Raw genomic sequence first — 19,080 nt, 5'->3', positions numbered from 1 at the left:
ATAGTAAGTGCTTAACAAATATCAACATTATTATTATTATTATTATTATTAGACACACTGCCTGCCGGCAACAACAGTTGGTGACTGCTCTTTGGGTGCAAACTTTTAGGAGCACCTGCTCACTCACTTAACATTAATATGATTAAGACCATATTTCTCCCACCTGTCACTCAGGAAGTCAAGTGAGATGGAATTAAAAGCTTTACTTGCAACTAGTCATAATAAGTGGTCAGGTGATCACTGATCACTATTTATGTGCAGAGCACTGTACTAAGCACTTGGAATGTACAATTTGGCAACAGATAGAGACAATCCCTGCCAACTGACGGGCTTACAGTCTAATCGGGGGTGACAGACGGACAAAAACAATAGCAGTAAATAGAATCAAGGGGATTTACATCTCATTACCAGAATACATGTCATCAGGATCTGTTAATTTAAATTCATCTAGTTTTTAGAAATGCCCTTTAATTGTTCCCTCTCCAAGGTAGATTTGCAATTTTCGATTTGTTCTGGTTAGCTCTTATTTTTGATCATTTTTGTACAGCCGAAGTGAAATAAATTGTGTACCTTCTTTCAATCACAATCACCCTTTATTTGCTTTCTTTTCTTGTTTCCTGGGAGGTGGTAGGGAGGAGAAAGGGATGCCATTTTCTCTCTTTCTCTTTTGCCTATTTATAGCCGACGAACTCTTGTTAACTTTTATGTCTCATACCGGTTGTATCTTCTTTCCCTTTTCAGACTTCACTTTTCTATCTTGTCCTGACATAATTGTGTTCTTTCTTTGTACACTTCTTCAGTGGTTTGGCTTAATTTCCACTTTTTATATGTTTCCCGTTTGCCCCGGAGGTCACCAGGGACCTGATCCACTATTCTGCCTCCAAAGTTATCCATAGGGGCCTGGAGAAGGGAGGAGAATGGTCTTTTCTTGAGAGAGAAGAGGATGTCTCCTCCACCCCAACATTCAGTGCAGAGAGATCCTTTGATGTGGTCTTGCATACAAATGCAATACTAGTCACGGAGCTTCGGAAAGGCCAAGCCCGAGAAAAGAACAAGAAGAGAATTGGCAAGCACGTTGCCTCATTTTCTAGGATGAGCTCACTGCCCTCCCTGTGCTTTTTGCAGGGGGGTGTGCCGGACTGAAGGGTTCATTTGACCAGCCAACATCTTCTCTCTGATGCGGCCAGGGAGATCAGGTTGGAGTGCCCTTCTCTGAGTTCAAAGGGGAACATGCAGCTGATTGAGAAATTCTTCAATAAAGCATGGCTTGCAAGTGGCTTACGAGCCTATATCAAGCTTGGTAAATTAAATATCCTTAATTTACACATTTGAAGTCCTACTTTTTGGTCGCACGAAAAATATCTATGGAGATTAACATGTTCAGATAGGCTTTTTGAATAATGAAAACAGCCAAGGAATATCACCAGTTATGAATCGTATGGTATAATAAAATATTATTAGTACTAAGTATTGGCTAAGCACTTACTGTGTGCTGAGCACTGTGGTGGATAAAATGCAATTAGGTCAGACAGCGGCCCAACCCTATATAGGTCTCACAGTCTATGGGGGTGGGAGAGTAGATTAATTTAATTTAATGATGGTATTTGTTACTTACTTACTTACTTACTTACTTACTTACGCTTACTGTGTGCAAAGAACTGTTCTAAACTCTGGGAGGATACAAGGTGATCAGATTGTCCTGCATGGGGCTCACAGTCTTCATCCCCGTTTTACAGATGAGACCCAGAGAAGTTAGGTGCCTTGCCCAAAGTCACACAGCTGACAAGTGGCGGAGCCGGGATTAGAACCCATGACCTCCAACTCCCAAGCCCGGGCTCTTTCCAGTGAGCCACGCTGATAATGCATCCCCATTTAACAAATGAAAAAACTGAGGCATGGAGCATAACTGAAGTACTCGCAAATTGCCCAGGATTACACACAGTGGGCAAGAAGCAGCGTGGCTCAGTGGAAAGAGCACGGGCTTTGGAATCAGGGCTCATGAGTTCGAATCCCAGCTCTGCCACTTGTCGGCTGTGTGACTGTGGGCAAGTCACTTAACTTCTCTGTGCCTCAGTTCCCTCATCTGTAAAATGGGGATTAAGACTGTGAGCCCCACGTGGGACAACCTGATTCCCCTGTGTCTACCCCAGCGCTTAGAACAGTGATTGGCACATAGTAAGCGCTTAACAAATACCAACATTATTATTATTATTATTATTAAGTAATGAAGCCAGTACTGGAATTCAGTCTCCTGACTCCCAATCTTGTACTATTCCACTAGCCCATAATGCATCTTTTATTTTCATGTAGTTGGATATTTTGAGTAGCGTAATAGCTAAGTAAACTAGTTTTAAAAGTATAGTAATCTATAATAATGTTGGTATTTGTTAAGCGCTTACTATGTGCAGAGCACTGTTCTAAGCGCTGGGATCGACACAGGGTCATCAGGTTGTCCCACATGAGGCTCACAGTCTTAATCCCCATTTTACAGATGAGGGAGCTGAGGCACAGTGAAGTTAAGTGACTTGCCCACCAGTCACACAGCTGACAAGTGGCCGATTCAAGATTCGAACCCATGACCTCTGACTGCCAAGCCCATGCTCTTTCCACTGAGCCATGCGTACTGTTTCATTTTCACTTTCCTTTATAATCTCCTGATTTTTTAGACTCTTGGGTCCAAGATCTCCACTGAAGTGTGCAATTTAGTTTACAACTTGCTGATAGTGGATAATCAATCGATCAATCAATCAATGGTATTTATTGAGGGCAGAACACCATACAAGAGAGTTGGTAGGCCCGTTCCTGGCCCACAAGGAGCTTACAATTTTTTATAAGAGCACGGGCTTTGGAGTCAGGGCTCATGAGTTCGAATCCCAGCTCTGCCACTTGTCGGCTGTGTGACTGTGGGCAAGTCACTTAACTTCTCTGTGCCTCAGTTCCCTCATCTGTAAAATGGGGATTAAGACTGTGAGCCCCATGTGGGACAACCTGATTCCCCTGTGTCTACCCCAGCGCTTAGAACAGTGCTAGGCACATAGTAAGCGCTTAACAAATACCAACATTATTATTATTATTAATAGCCGTTATGCCTATATTCTTTTTCTTTCATTCATTCAATTGTGCTTATTGAGCACTTACTGTGTGCAGAGCACTGTACTAAGCGCCTGGAAAGTACAATTCAGCAATAAAATTTTCTTGAAAAATATCTGTGAAGGAGGGGGCAAGGGAGTGTCGGTAGTATATGGGAGTTGTTTATGCCTTTACAGATTTAAGTTCCAGTTTAGCCAGCAATGAAACTTAAATTATTTCTTAATTTTTTTATCCTATGCTATTTTTTATCCTATTTTCAGAGACATTCCTCTCAATATTTTTCTTCCATACAATTTTAGGAGCGACAGAGTTCATCTGATGATAATCTGGCCTTTTATTTCAGGTTGACAATATGTATTGAATACCTTTTAATACATCAAATTTACTCTGTTCAAATAATGTAAAATTTTTGAGCTTTTAAATTTGAAATTGGAATGTGGTCATAAATCTGATTCCTAGAATCCTACAGTTCCATGTAGTGTTGAAAAGCAATTTAATCTATACCCGGGGTTCCTCACTCTAAACTATTTCTAATTCCAACACGTATTCTCACCCAGGATGCAAGTGTCGCCATAGTGTAATAGTGCTCCGCCCCCAGTTAAGACACAATATATAGAATTTAACTTTTAATTGATTGAATAGTAAAGTGTCTTGCTTCATTAGCTTCTTGCAAGGGATGGAAGTGACTTCGTTTAAGGTGTGGCCTTGTTTGTCGAAGCATATTTTAAAACAAATGCCTGATTGGGTCTTCCTAGTCTCCTGTAAAGACTCTGGCAGCAAGTTATGTGCAAAATGATAAATTCATATCTGAACTTGGAAAAGTAAACGTCTATTAAAATCATATGTCTATTTGCAGGAAATCGGTAAAGAATGCTGAGAATAAAAATAGAATTTTCAAAAACATGTTAATTGTGTTCAAATGTAGCATAAATTTAACTCTGTTCTGGGGAACTGTTTCCATGCCAGTGCTTTATCCTTTTTTTGGCTAATGCTCAAAAGACTTATGCATTTTTAAGAATCAGAAACTCTAAAAAGGTGATGCAGTTTCATTGGAATGGTCAGGAAGAGCAATAAATCTCTTCAAATTCTTTTCACATAAATTAAAAACAATTTTGTAAATAGAGTTTAAGAGTCAGAGTCAGACCATTAAGGCCAAAAAAAAAAGGGAAAATATTTCAAGAATCAGGGAAAAAATGTCAAATCATTGCTCTAAGTAAACTAACCAATACCTTTTTCATGGTTAGTCCCAGTAACCATAATTATCTACAAATGTAGTTTCTGCTAAGGACAGTGAATCAACTGCCAGTCTCGATGACTAAGGAATTTCACCGACAAATGGTGCGCTGATAGGCAAAGAGGTAGAAACCATATCAACAAAGTCAGTATGCTCTATTTGACAGCCTTTGGCATTAGGCTTCAAAACAAACTGGAGCGGTGGCTGTGTTCCGTTTAATATAAACTAAGAAGTGGCCCTGCCTCAGATGACACATTCAGCTTCCTGAGTGTTTCGTCAAAGTTATACGTGCCCCGTTCTCAACAACAAAATGGTAATGAGACAGGATCGCCAAAAGGAAGTCTTGGAACGGAGCCAGTCCGTCAACCTGAAGCAAAACTGGTCGAAATCCAGTTCCTGAGCCCAGGACAGGTGTGGAGAATGGATGATAGCTGGATCCCCAAATAGTTCCAGTAGAGTGAACTGAAATGGGAGAACTGCAAGTAAAGAAGTTAGCAGATATGAAGTAGAAACTGACTGAAGTAGAAGAAGCCGTCCGACCCAAATAATAATGTTGGTATTTGTTAAGCGCTTACTATGTGCAGAGCGCTGTTCTAACCGCTGGGGTAGATACAGGGTAATCAGGTTGTCCCACATGAGGCTCACAGTCTTAACCCCCATTTTACAGATGAGGTTACTGAGGCACAGAGAAGTGAAGTGACTTGCCCACAGTCACCCAGCTGCCAAGTGGCATATCTGGGATTTGAACCCATGACCTCTGACTCCCAAGCCCAGGCTCTTTCCACTGAGCCACGCTGCTTCTCTAATGCTGAAGTTAGGGAAGCAGAAATGACTGTCAGATCCACCTGGAATGTATCGGTCAGAGATGGAAAGGCTCATTTTGAGCTAAGGTTCAGTGCGGCCTGGGAGGTAAAGAGGCAGTGCCACAAATAGCAGGGGACATTTCAAAGAGTGGCTAACCAGCAGATGAATTAAACGTGTAGCCGGTATGGTAAGACTTTGCAAGCGTGTTCCATGGAGAGTAACACTCTCAGCACTTCATCTTTTAAATAAGGATCAGTGAGGTAGAAAGGACACTTGGGTACCTACGTAAAAATTATGTATTATACATCATTTCTTTGTATTAATTTCTATCTCCCCCTCTGGAATGTAAGTTCACTGAGGTCAGGGAACCTGTCTACCAACTCTCTTGTACTGTACTCTCCCAAGAACTGAATGCAGTGCTCCGCACACAGTAAGCAGTCAGTAAATACCATTGTTGATGATGATGATGAAGAAGAAATACCAATCGACTTTACCTAGAGATTGGATATGGCGTATCATAACCGTAAGGGGCAGAAGCTGGGAACTTGTCCTGGGCCGACTGCCCTTTCCACTAATTGTTAATGAGGTGTCCAGCCCCTTGATTCTATTTATCGTGATAATGTTGTCTTGTTTTTCTTTCGTTCTGTTTTGCTCTCCTGTCCGTCTCCCCCAATTGGTCTGTGAGCCCGTCATTGGGCAGGGGTGGTCTCCATCTGTTGCCGAATTGTCAATTCCAAGCGCTTGGTCCAGTGCTCTGCACAGAGTAAGCGCTCAATAAATACTACTGAATGAATGAATGAACACTGATTTAACATATCATTTCAAAAACAAGCACTTTCTAATAGGATAATCCCAGCAACTCGCTAGGGCCATCTACTTTCTTTCTGTTGCTAGAAGCTCCGGCAGAAGAGGAATGTTTGGGTTTTCAAGACGGAGTTTTTCGGAGACTGGGGTTCCAATCTTCATCTTGCTTCCATTCTGCCACTCTTCCAGGGGCCGCAGAATTCTGGATGGCTAAGCGGCTCACTAGAGGACCAGGTACCACCTGCATCGGTTTGGGGGAGGAGAGGACAAATGAGAAACTCATTTCCTCCTTGCTTTTCAACAGGACTGGGACTCGGGTAGTCACAGTGAGGAGTGGTTGAGGAGTCATCTGTGCGTAAGGGAAAGGAAAATGAATGAAGAGAAGTTAGCAGTCGGTGCCAACTGAAGCCAAAGTTAGAATGATAGTATGGCAAGTGTGGTGAATGCTACGCGGCTACTCTGAGGTGTGCTCTTGAAGTGGGGACATGGATTCCTTCTGCTCACGAATAGTCTGTCTCCAATGAAACTGCTGCAACGAATGTCGGCCAGGACGACACTAAAAATAGCACTGAGGGACTACACGATCAGGCTTATTCTAGGAGTCCATATGTCTATGCACTGCCTTAACTTTTCCCACAAGTTTTTGAATCATGAAAATCATTAGTATAATTACAATTGCACAATATTTTATAAGCCATAAATAGCACAGAACAACATACGGTCTCTGCCCAGCAAGCCCCACGATGTAAAGTAGCAACAAAATAGAAGTGGGAAGAAAGTAGTCAACTCTCCAGAATAGCTTCATTCTGCTTTTCCTATAAATCTGTTTGTTTTTTTAATTTGGAGAATTGGGTAGCGTTTTTATTTTTTTCAACACTAAGGAATTTGTTTAGATTGTCATGAGTCCCAAGTAAACAGCTCAGTGATTCTTTAGACTAAATATTGCTTCTTGATCCCTAATAAGAATGTGGATGAGTGGAAATAAAACTGAGGAAGAACAGCACCTAATGTTGGTATTTTGTTAAGTGCTTACTATGTGCAGAACACTGTTCTAAGCGCTGGGGTAGATACAGGGTCATCAGCTTGTCCCACGTGAGGCTCACAGTCTTAATCCCCATTTTTCAGATGAGGGAACTGAGGCCCAGAGAAGTGAAGTGACTTGCCCATGGTCACACAACTGACAAGTGGCAGAGCTGGCATTCGAACCCATGACCTCTGACTCCCAAGGTCAGGCTCTTTCCACTGAGCCACACTGCTTCTCATATATACCTAGAATTTAGGAGTTATATTTATGGGATTGTGTGAGATGGGTCCTTGGGGGAGAAGGTAAAATAATAACTGATATTCATTTTTACTCATTTGACAGAACACTTATTAAGACAGACAGTATAGAAAAAAATAAATAATGGGGAGCATTGGGGTAGCAAACTGAGCAACTGAGTACCTCTTTCACGTATTTAACCTCCTAAAAGTAGAAGCTGTTTTTTCTGTCATAACACATTACAGGTATTTTTCAGAATCGTTACATCTTTTTAAAATATAAACAAAATGTCCCTGTCTTTTATATAAAATATATGGGCACTTTCGACATAATGAATTTTAAATTATGATCATTAAAGTAGCCCAGGGAACCATAATGAAAAGCAGGGCATATTAAAAGCATTTTGTCCGGATCAGGGGTCTACTTAAAGTTTTCTAATTTCTTACATCAATCAATCCATCATATTTATGGAGTACCTGCTGTGTGCAGAGCACTGTACGACTGTACAGTCTGAGTTGGTAGACGTGTTCCCTGCCCACAATGAGCTTACGGTCTAGAGGGGGGAAATTATAAAATAAATCATAAATTTTAAAATAAAATAATGGAAGACTACTTTAACTCAAGACACAATATCATAACATCAAATTAAAATGAACTTACTAATAAAGGATACTCATGGCATTTTGAGCTTTCCACCAAAGTCCTATTTTCCTATCAATAACTCTTCGAGCCCTTCCATCTAGAAAGTGATCTTATTAGGCCACTGAGAATCAGAGCAGAGCTGTACTAAGTCAGAACTAGGATGAGAAAGGAAAATTCCAGTTCTACAGGAAATGGTGCTTTATGATAGTGATGATTAAGTAATTCCAAATCCTTCCTTCTGAGTCAGCATAGTGCGAGTAAGGAGTCTGTGCTAAAATGATTATTGTATGAAGATTGAGAAATAAGCCTCTCGTGCTTTAAATATGAAATCGTATTTTTTAAGATGAAAGGAGGACAGCAATAACTGGCCTTAAATCGACCATTTGAGTTGCTCTGTCCAGAGTCTAGACCAAGCGCCTTGTTCTAGCAGGTGCTTAAAATATATTTTTGATACTAACCTTGTGAGCATCTGTGTGTGTAAGAGGTTTTGCAGTCAATACCTAAAAACATAATTCCTGTTCTCCTGGACTTACAGCTAAAACAAATGTCCATCTCCTCAGGGGTTGTGTAGTGTTTCCAAAATTTAGAAATATTTTAAGGTATTGTTAACTCTTTTGGAAGCAGATCTTTCTAAATTCTTTTAAATCACAAGATAGAAGGGGCCATCTTAAACGTGTCATGTGGTATGATGTAAATTTGTCAGAGAAGAGAAAGTAACTTCAATTGTAAAAATAAATTGTGTTTGGCTAAGAAAAGTGCCACATGTGCAAACACTAATAACGAACAATTAAAAGTATTCCATAGTTGAAAATGTGTAGAGGAAGCAACAAACTCAATAGTAAGGTATATTCTTGGTTGGTGGGGGTGGGGGCGGATAGAAGGAACTGTTAAATGGAGAATTTATCTTAGCTTCTTCAAGTTTTTCAAAGTACTTTTAATGATGTCATAAAAGGTTTGTGTTCATTTAGTATATCTGATTATGACGAAACATTGTCCGGCAATTACCAGACGATGACTAGCCAAAGATTTGTGTGTGGCAGGCATTTCCTGTAAATGGAACACTGTGCACAGAAACAGAAGCGTAAGGCCAGGCATTTCAGCTGAATCTCTTTTAAGTTTTTTGTCTGATCGTTTCTTGCTGCAAGAATGCTGATGAAGCTACATTTCAGGTAAAATTAGCCCAGGAAAGATTGAGTGTTGTGGATCCTAGGATATTTTCTCTCCCTTGAAATGTATATGTATGTTTCACTGTTCTTGCTGGCTAGTTGCTTCAGAAAATCCCATCATGTTGGTTTTGAAGGAGTTTAGGAAAACTGTTTCCTTTTGGAAATGTATATTTAATGAGAAGAGAATATAAAGAGGAAAATGAAGCCAAACAGGAGGGAAAGATTCATTCCAAGACCTTGCCAAACCTAGAAACAGCCCTGAAAGCTTTCTATTAGGGCTATTTAAAAAGTTCAGGCAAATAACTTGTTTTAAAATGTTGCATATGGCTTTTGGACTTGAGAATGGTGGAGAGATGAAACTATTCACAATCACTTTATAACTCCCTTAACCCAGTTATTTGATGTGCACTTTTCAAACCCAAGTATCAGCAAAATTGAATAAGATGGGGATTATTTAAGAGGACAGACATCCTGACTGGATATTTGCAATGATATGCCAAAAAAAGTGTTAACTCCATTAAAGAAAATGCCTGTGAATTCACCCGATTAGATTGGATAGAGTTTTCTACTGTTTTGGGAAAGACAAAATAATAGAAGAGTTAAACACACCAAACACCGAATATTTTATTTACTGTATGTCGTAGTTAGGTAATGGAGAGTGCAAATCAGTCTACTGGCTGTAGAGAGATGGGAAATTTATGAGCAGCCAGAAGTTGAGTTGCTTTGCTGCATACAGCAAGCAAAATACACTGTCAATCAACTCTTTAAAATGGCCAGTGCTTGAGTTTCACACGCATATACTATGTAAAAACTCAGTGAGGGTGTCAGTCGGTTATCAGAAACACCAGCTCATGTGTAAGAAGTTTATAAGGAATGACCACCTACTCTGCCAAGTCCATATCCATCATTTATTTTAATTTCTGTCTCTCTAAACTGTAAGCTTCTTGTGAGTAGGGACTGTGTCTACCAACTCTGTTGTTTCATCCTCTCCCAAGCGCTTTGGTACAGTGCTTTGCACATAATAAACGCCCAATAAATGCCATTGGGCAATTGATTGATTGAGCCCAGGGAGAGTACTTAGTGCAGGGTGGGTGGTTGAACAGAGCTGGGCTCCCTATGACTGGGACTCTTGCCAGCCTTTCTGCTTCGCCTCGATAGTGGGGGTGATTTAGCTGGGCTTGCTGAAAATTCGTTGCCAAACCAAAAAAAAAAAATTCCTATAAATATGTCATTTAAATAGTATAAAGCAGCGTGGCTCAGTGGAAAGAGCACGGGCTTTGGAGTCAGAGATCATGGGTTCGAATCCCAGCTCTGCTACTTGTCAGCTGTGTGACTGTGGGCAAGTCACTTAACTTCTCTGTGCCTCAGTTACCTCATCTGTAAAATGGGGATTAAGACTGTGAGCCCCACGTGGGACAACCTGATTCCCCTGTGTCTACCCCAGCGCTTAGAACAGTGCTCTGCACATAGTAAGCGCTTAACAAATACCAACATTACATTAGTATAAACACCCCCAAATCGTTCATATTTATTACTAAATATTATTATTCTGGTACCTGTTAAGTGCTTACTACGTGCCAAGCACTGTTCTAAGCCCTTGGGTAGATACAAGTTAATCAAGTTGGACCCAGTCCCTGTCCCACGTGGGGCTCACACTCTTATCCCCATTTTACAGATGAGGTAACTGAGGCACAGATTTCTGTATATTATCACTGCCTTATGATGTGTGCCTGGCATATTGCATAGGGCTTTTTTCCAGCCTCAGGGACGCCGAATGTCTAAAGCCATGGCTGGCAATCGCGGACCTAGTATGCAGTTTTCTTCTCCCTTGGTGATAGAGAAAGGAAAAGACAAGGTCTTTTCAACTCTGATGCATAGCATCGTGACATATTGTGATATAATCTTGTGAAATCATCAGTCAGTCAAAGAAACAATGGGCTTTACTGAGCACCTATCATCTGCAAAGCATTTGGTAAATGAATGGTAGGAATAGTATTTAGTAAGTGCTTACTATATGAAAAGCACTGGGAGAAAATACACAAGTGGGAATTAAACACGGTCCCTCATGAGGCTCGCCATCTAAAAATTGATTAAAAATTATGGGGTACTCGTTAAGGACTTACTATGTGCCAAACACTGTTTCTAAGTACTGGCGCAGATACAAATTAATGAGGTTGGATACAGTCCCTCTCCCACATGGGGCAAACACTCATCCCCATTTTACAGTTGAGGAAACCGAGGCCCAGATAAATGAAGTGACTTGTCCAAGGTCACGCAGCAGACATGTGGCAGAGCTGGGATTAGAACCTAGGTCCTTCTGACTCCCAGGCCCAATGGCTGTATCCACTGCTGCTTCTAGACTTGCAGGCATGAGTCTGCCCTCAATGATCTTACAGACAAATTATTATTATTACTGTTACTACTGATAATAATATTTATTGAGCGCTTACGGTTTGCAAAACACTGTACTAAGCGGTTGGAAGAGGGTGGGCGCCCTGCTGTTGTGTTGGTGCCCTGCCTAAAATGAGCTCATAGTCTAGAGGGGGAGACAGACATGAATATTAATACATAATAAATAAATAAATACATTACTGATAGATGCAGACATATACATATGCGCCGTGGGGAAGGGAGAGAGGTTGAATGGAAGAGCAAGTAGGAGCGGCGCAAAAGGGAGTGGGAGAAGAGGAGAGGAGGGCTCAGTCAGGGAAGGCTTCCTGGAGGAGATGTGCCTTCAATAAGATCTGAAGTGGGGAAGAGAAATTATTCATTCAATAGTATTTATTGAGCACTTACTATGCGCAGAGGACTGTACTAAGCGCTTGGTCTGTCCGATATGAGGAGGGAGGGCATTCTGTTGGGAGAACCAAGGACAAGAGAGTCTGGAGTTGAGTTGGTGACTTCGTATTAGGCAGGTATCGCCCATGACTAACTCCTAACCCCCTCACGGCTTCTGTGGCCTTGAACGAATAGATGACAGAAACCCCATTTCCTCCTAGTACGCGGAGCAGTTCTCCCCGCATCCTGGCTCAGGTTGTGGCTTAGTGGAAAGAACATGGACTTGGGAGCCAGAGATCTTGGGTTCTAATCCTGGCTCTGCCACTTGTCAGCTGTGTGACTTTGGGCAAGTCACTTCACTTCTCTGGGCCTCAGTTCCCTCATCTGTAAAATGGGGATTAAGACTGGGAGCCACCCGATCACCTTTATCTACCTCAGCGCTTAGAACAGTGCTTGGCATATAGAAAGCGCTTAACAAATACATAATAATAATTATTATTGTTATTAATTATGGTATTGGTTAAATGTTACTATGTTCCAAGGAGTATATTAAGTGTTGGAGTAGATTTGAAATAATCCAATCAGTCACAGTCCCCGTCCCCAAGGGGACTCACAATCTAAGTAGGAGGAAGAACCAGATTTAATTGAATGACCCTGTTTTCAATGGTGAAAAGTGGGTTAAGGAGAATATATGGAAGTGTTGTTACTCACTAACTCAAGAAGATTCTCTTCTTGACTGTGAGGAGGAATGAGGTATCTAAACATTTCAGTGGTGCATGGGTGGAATGTGTGGGTTGACACTGTATTGAAGAATGCATAAGAACTCTGGGGGAGGAATTGAATTCCACCATTTGTTGAACTCGCAGCATTTTTTCCCTAGTAGAATGTGTGTGTACCTGTTCCTCTGATAATAGAAAATATGAAAAGCTCACCCTAGGTTCTCAATAAAGGTCACCAGTAAACAGAAAGAGACATAGGAAAAGGTAAATGGAGGGAAGAGCTGTCTATCCCTACCACCAATTAAATGGCCTTCAGTCACCCCAATCCCTTTTAGCCCTCTCTCTGTATCCAACAGAGATTGTCTCTATCTGTTGCCTAATTGTATATTCCAAGTGCTTAGTACAGTGCTCTGGACATAGTAAGTGCTCAATAAATACTATTGAATGAATGAATAGAACTATTGAAGAATCTTACCTTTCTTCCTCTCCCTTTCCACCCCTAAATTCACCCAGCTCAAAAACCTGGGAGTCTGTAGTTCTGGTTTTCTTTCCTGTCCTACAAGAAAAAAAAAATGTGATCACTTTAACCAGTGCTTGCTTGTTTGGGATAGGGAAGTTAAATTACTTCCAAATTACCTGCATTATTTCCCTTGTAGGAAATAATAGGTTCATAATAGGTTCCCTGAGGAAAAAAACAACAGCATTTCTATCTCTTGATATGTTCCTTCTGGACCACACTGTAACTAAACTGCCTATAGTCAGAAAATATCCTCAATGTGCACATACAAAAAAAATAGTGTTGGTTACAACTCACTACGCCATATCTTCCACAGCTACTAGAACAGCAAATGAAGTCATAGGCGGCACTGTGATTCACTTCGCCATAAACTAGATAGTCTTTAGACAGAGATCGTGCCTTTTAATCAGTCCAATTTAAGTACTTTTAAACCTGTACATAGTCTCTTAAAGCAGAGCTAAAATCTTACTTAGCTAAAATTAAACTGTCCTCCAGAGATGTACAGTTTATATCAGGAATTTAATTTTAAAGGGAGTGTTCTCCTAATGTGTCTCTATTGCTTCCTAATACCGATATGCTGAAGAGATGGTTTTCATTTTATATTAACTTCTGAAAAATATTGTCTAGGATAATGCATTTGGGAATGATGTACGTGGGAGAGAGGGACAGAAAGGGTGGCTAATAGGGGGATAATTAAAGGTGCTAACGGAACAAAATAACCAAACCTGATCTTTTAAAATCATGAAACATTTGCTCTTTATTAATAGTAATTGACCCTGTCAAGGAGTAATTGTCTCTGTATCTTCCCGAAAGGAGGGTTGAGAGGAACTGAGACCTAATTTTCACACCACGTTTAGATGAATAGTGGAGTTTACAGCTTTTCTCAGGGTGTTAAAGCTGACAGGCATATATTCAGGTACACCCCCTTTCTCTTGCATTCCAAGACAAGTTGCTAAACGTGGTACTTCCCGAGGAGTACAGCACTGATGGAAGAGAAAGCTGTGGCTGTGTAGACTGGAAGATTCCTCTTTACTCCAGGTATTTCCTGTACTATTGTGAAACGTTATAAAATACATAGATAGATAACTTAAAATGAATTAGAAAACTGAAAGGAAAAAGGCTTAGTTGCCTCTAATTCCCATGTGTGCCATTTGTTATTCCTGCCTATTCCAATCTATTCAACTGGGTTAAAGGGCTGTCCCTGTTTCCTTCTCAAATGTCCTTTGTAGTTTTCAAATGTTGGCAGGTTTGTGTAACTTTGATTTTCTTACTCATTTCTCTTTGCTGTTGTTTTCCTGTCCTGAACTTTCATTATTTTTTAGCCACCTTTTTTTAAGCACTTTTGAATGGAAGAAAAATATATAACTGAATGATTACTTTAATTATTTTGATTTGCCGGTTCTGTTCTCAGACCATCTAAAGTACTTAAAATTGTGCTGCCCATATTTTGCTCATTTGATCCGGTTTGATTTCAAAAGAAACCAAATTAATTTTCAAAACTGCATACATGCAAAACAGCCTTTCCTATGCTTTTAAGTGACCAGAATCATAGACCACTTAAACACTGGCTAATCTGTGTAGTATTGCCAGATAGCAGTGGTCCTGGAACAATAGACGAGGTAAATCACTGTTAATGCAAATACTTATCACCCACATGCTCTAGGCATGTCTTAGGTAGTGGTTGCATTTTAGAATGACTGTGGAGAAAAACAAGGTGTGACTAATACTCAGAGTTTAAAATCCCTCATTTTGAGTAGTAACAGATGAAATAAAGTTACTTTAACTTTCTATTTATCCCCACCCAAACTCTCTCCACCCCAGCTGGATTTCTCCATGCAACTAGACTTTCCTACTTATAATAATAAATACTTTTTTTGGAAAAGAGTATAACTTTCATTCCATTATGTTCAAATTGAACATATTTCTGCAAAGCCTCTGTAGTAAGCAGACATAGTAAAATGCATTAGTCAGGTGGGACTTGCATTTTGTTTGTGCTTCTATCTCATCGTGCTGGAAGGGGATTTATATATTTGGGCGACAGTAACAGGTCAACAGCCCAAAAAGTGGGCTTTAGGTTTCTAAATTAGATTTGTTGTTGTTGTTTTAGGAATTCATCATTGCAACTTAAGATAATTTTTAGCTTTTAAAATGAGGAGTTTCAAATAAAACCTTTAAAAGCCTGTGAGTAATGTTAAACTTCCACAAGCTGGGGAAAAAAAAAGCACGTGTTGTGAAAGCCCTTTCTAGTGCAAAACTAGTTCTCTAGGTGCCCATTGAAAGAACAACAACTGCCAAGAATGTATTTGTTAATAGGCACACACTGCTCAGTATTTTTTTTTTTTTTTACCGTGACTTGGTTATTCTGGTGGCAAGTTTCCAGAATGTAATCCTCTGTGATAAGCTTTAGGGCCAAATAATGTGCTTCAGTAGAAAGAGCACAGGTTTTAGTAGTTGGGAGATTTGAGTTGTGCAGTTCCAACTGGCCTACTATGTGACCTTTGGCCAATCACTTAACCTGTGCCTTAATTTCCTCATCTGATAAATGGGCATAATAGGAGTTGAGTCTCCTTCCCTCCTAGGGATCTGTAAGAATAATATAGTGATGTGGAAGCCCTTTCAAGAAACAAAAAGCACTGTATGCCTTTGTGAGAGCATACTTTAGAACATATTTCAGTCAATATTGCTCTCTTTCTATTCTTAAAAACCACAACTGAATATAAAATTAAGAAGCTACATTGTAGTAGCTTAATGAAGAAATAACTATTTTGCTGAGAACAATTGGCATCCATTCATAGATACTCAGAAACATTTCTAGTTTTTAGGCAAAGTTGAGCTTACATCATAGTTTTCCCTTTTCTTCTAGCTCTGTAGTTTAGTGTCAAAAACTAGACAAAAAAAGTTTGCAGACCAGTGTCCTCAACTAGCAACACTATTGTGTTCACAGCATTCAAGGTTTCAGAGTTCAAAGGTTATCCATTAACACATAAAGTGTTGTTACATTTGTTATTATGTTAAGGCTCGGCCTTATTTCATTTGTTCATAGTGTCTTTGTGTTGTAGTAATGCCTGTTCGGTGTTATTTGTTTTGGTAAGACATTTGAACTGTCTGCAGAAAAATTCCCTTCAAGCAAAACACCTCATTGTTTTTAAAGAATAGAAGCTACCATGCTTCTATTCTTGTGCTGTCTGCCTACTGCGTATGCTGGTGTTAGATACGATTTAATTTTCTCGTATTTAAAACAAGTGCCCTAAACACACATTCCAAAGAAATGTTATGAAAATTAAGAAAAAGTTAACTAGGTGTTTAAAAATAAAGACTTTTCTAGGAAGAGCACCGAATTAGTAAGGGGACCAGAGTTCTAGTCCTGACCCTACTAGGTGTGTGACCTTAGTAAATAATCAGTTTGCTTTTTGTAGAATAATAGCCAGGCCTTGCATTTTATCTTCTTCTTCTGCTAGCATTCCCTGACTCATTCTGTCGTTCTTTCTTGTAGTTCCCCTACTGATTTAAAAAACACACCCCCACAGCCACAGATCTCTGATGATTTTCCTCAGTCAAGTTCCACCCCTACCTTGAGGTGGACGGTGGCCACGCGATTTCATTTTTGCATGTACTTTCATTCGTTCAATAGTATTTATTGAGTGCTTACTATACTAATGTTGGTATTTGTTAAGCGCTTACTATGTGCAGAGCACTGTTCTAATAGCTGGGGTAGATACAGGGTCATCAGGTTGTCCCACGTGAGGCTCACAGCTAATCCCCATTATACAGATGAGGTCACTGAGGCACAGAGAAGTGAAGTGACTTGCCCACAGTCACAAGCTATGTGCAGAGCACTGTACTAAGCGCTTGGAATGTACAAATCAGCAACAGATACAGTCCCTGCCCATTGACAGGCTTACAGTCTAATCTACATTAATTTTGAAAGCCTCTAATAATTGCTTTTACTCCTCCATCCTGAGTGTCCCAACCAAAACAAAAAAAAGCCTAGAAAAAAGCTAGTACGTGGGGAAGGAGATCTGGTTTTCTCTTTCCTCCCTCATCACATCCACCTCTTCCTGTCTGGGGAGGAGGATGGCGACTTAACTAAAGCATTTTTGTCGCGTTTTGCAACTTTATCCTCTTAAAAACCAACCCCCCCAACCCTGTGCTTCTCTGAGCGCGTAGCCCAGGCCTGCACACAATGGAAACGATTAATACTCTTCACGATTATGACGTCCAAACGACATAGCGTTCAGGACTCTGACAGGGACTGAACGTCTCCAGGCCAGTATCTGCCTCTCCTCAGCTAAAGGAAACGGTTGAGTCATCAACTGGGCCTATTAGTTCACTCTTGCCTTTTTTTAAAAAAAACAAAAAAGGACAGGCTGGCTTCTTTTAAGGAAGCTCACTGACAGCTGCTTTCCACACCCTGGACTGAAAGGATGATTTAATATTGGGTCCCCATGGCCAGGTGAGTGGATGGGAGGGCAGACAAAAAAGGATGATTTAATATTGCGTCCCCATGGCCAGGTGAGTGGATGGGAGGGCAGACAAAAAAGGATTTAATATTGTGTCCCTGTGGCCAGGTGAGTGGATGGGAGGGCAAAGATAAAAAAAAAAAAAAGTGAGCCGACCCCGCCTTATCGTCGTCCCTCAGAATGAGCCCATTTTGAAGAAGGGCCTCCGCGCCTGCGCAGTAGCACCTTCTTCCCCCCCCCCCCCTTGTCTTTCTACCTGTCACACAACCGTCGGGGCGCGTGGGTCCCCACCGGCTTTTTTAATGGCGGGGGTCCGCGCATGCGCAGAGAGGCGTGTGCGAGCCGCAGGGTGGACTCGCTCCCGCTGGGGGCGCGTTCCCGCCGTCGGCGCCTGTCGGTCCCGGCGGGTCACGTGGTGGTGAGTGAGGAGGAGGAGGAGGAGGAGGAGGAGGAGGAGGAGGAGGAGGAGAGAGGTGGGGCTCCCCGGGCCCCGAGTCGCGTAAAGGGGTGGAGAGTTGGCAGCGGGAGGAGCTCGCCGTTGAGAGGAGGGAGCAACAGCTGCACCCTAACAATTTACAAACAATCCAACTGCAATGGAGGAGCCGGGCTACTCCCGCTGCCCGCGCCCCGCCGGCCTGCTGCAGTAGTACCGGGGGGGAGAAATAGGGGGCGCCCTCGGGCTCCACCCCCCCACGCCCCCACTTGACCTCTGCCCTTTCCACCCCTGTCTTGAGGTGAGCCTCCCTGGCGGCCTGGGGTGGGGGGCAAAGGGGGGGGAGGTTGGCCTCTGCTCTCTTGAACCCCATTAATCACCCTCGGGATTCCGCCGGCCCGAAGGGCTTATTTGGAGGGCATTTTAAAGTTAGCAATTCCCACTGTGTGTACTGGGCCCCCCCCTCCATCTGCCTGGAAGGACTGCACTGGGGGGGGAGGAGGAGTTGGAGGGAAGATGTTTGATGGGGGGGGATAAAGAAGTAGGAATGGGGAAGGGGGGTGAGCTCCATGAGGTAGCAACACAAAAGGCAGAGAAACTCCTTGTCTTCCTTCCCTCTCCACCTCTATTCCTCCTCCCTCTTGTCTCCCCCCCTCCCTCCCCCCCCCAGCGCCTCCTCCCCACTCCACCCCTTTGCTCCTCATTCAAACCCTTAACTCGTGTGGTGTCAGTTTAATCCCGGCCGCCGCTGCGAGAGGAAATGGCAGAGGAGCAGGTAAATTGGGGGGAGGGGAGAAGGGGGTGTTAGGTGGGGAGGAGGGAATAATAAAGGTGTGGAGCTGGAGGGGATAAAACCCATCTCTCACGCTGAAGTTCACTGCCTCTGATTTTTTTTTCCCTCCCCCCCCACCCCACCCTTTCCCCCCCTCTCTCCAACCCCTTCTTTCATTCTGGGGTCTCCTCTCCTTCCCCCAAATCCCCCCTGCCTCCCTCTCATCTTCCCCTGCTCACCCCCCCATCCCAATTCTCAGCCCTGATCCTAATGGGGGAGGCCTAAAGATTCCACTTGTTCAAACGAATGTCTGCCCAATGTCCTCCGAGAGCTGGATGGAAATACTTTTACTCTCATCCTAGTATTCCAAATATTCAAAATGTTTTTTTTTTTTGCGGGA

General features: G+C 41.9%; 1 protein-coding gene and 1 long non-coding RNA gene across 5 annotated transcripts in view; one reads left to right on the top strand and one right to left on the bottom strand.

Annotated features, from left to right (window-relative positions):
- Positions 1-5,935: 5,935 nt before the first annotated feature.
- On the bottom strand, positions 5,936-17,899 carry LOC120638547. Its single transcript, XR_005660246.1, has 3 exons — positions 17,732-17,899; positions 12,974-13,054; positions 5,936-6,173 (listed from the first exon to the last, which is right to left on the bottom strand). It is a non-coding gene; the product is annotated as an uncharacterized LOC120638547 (long non-coding RNA).
- Positions 8,921-19,080, top strand: part of ZNF217 (zinc finger protein 217) — a 35,827-nt gene continuing 25,667 nt past the window's right edge. Inside the window, exons 1-2 of one of the 4 annotated variants that reach the window (XM_007671398.4) lie at positions 8,921-9,004; positions 13,960-14,053. The gene's annotated coding sequence lies outside the window, so the exon portion shown is untranslated. Of the gene's footprint in view, positions 9,005-13,959; positions 14,054-17,337; positions 17,469-17,981; positions 18,210-18,587; positions 18,684-19,080 lie in introns of those variants that run through there. The other 3 variants (XM_007671400.3, XM_029070381.2, XM_001509107.5) reach the window with 3 other exon arrangements.

The sequence above is a fragment of the Ornithorhynchus anatinus genome, chromosome 8, assembly GCF_004115215.2.
Source record: "Ornithorhynchus anatinus isolate Pmale09 chromosome 8, mOrnAna1.pri.v4, whole genome shotgun sequence".
Lineage (NCBI taxonomy): Eukaryota > Metazoa > Chordata > Mammalia > Monotremata > Ornithorhynchidae > Ornithorhynchus > Ornithorhynchus anatinus.
This window is presented reverse-complemented; position numbering and strand designations above follow the sequence as displayed.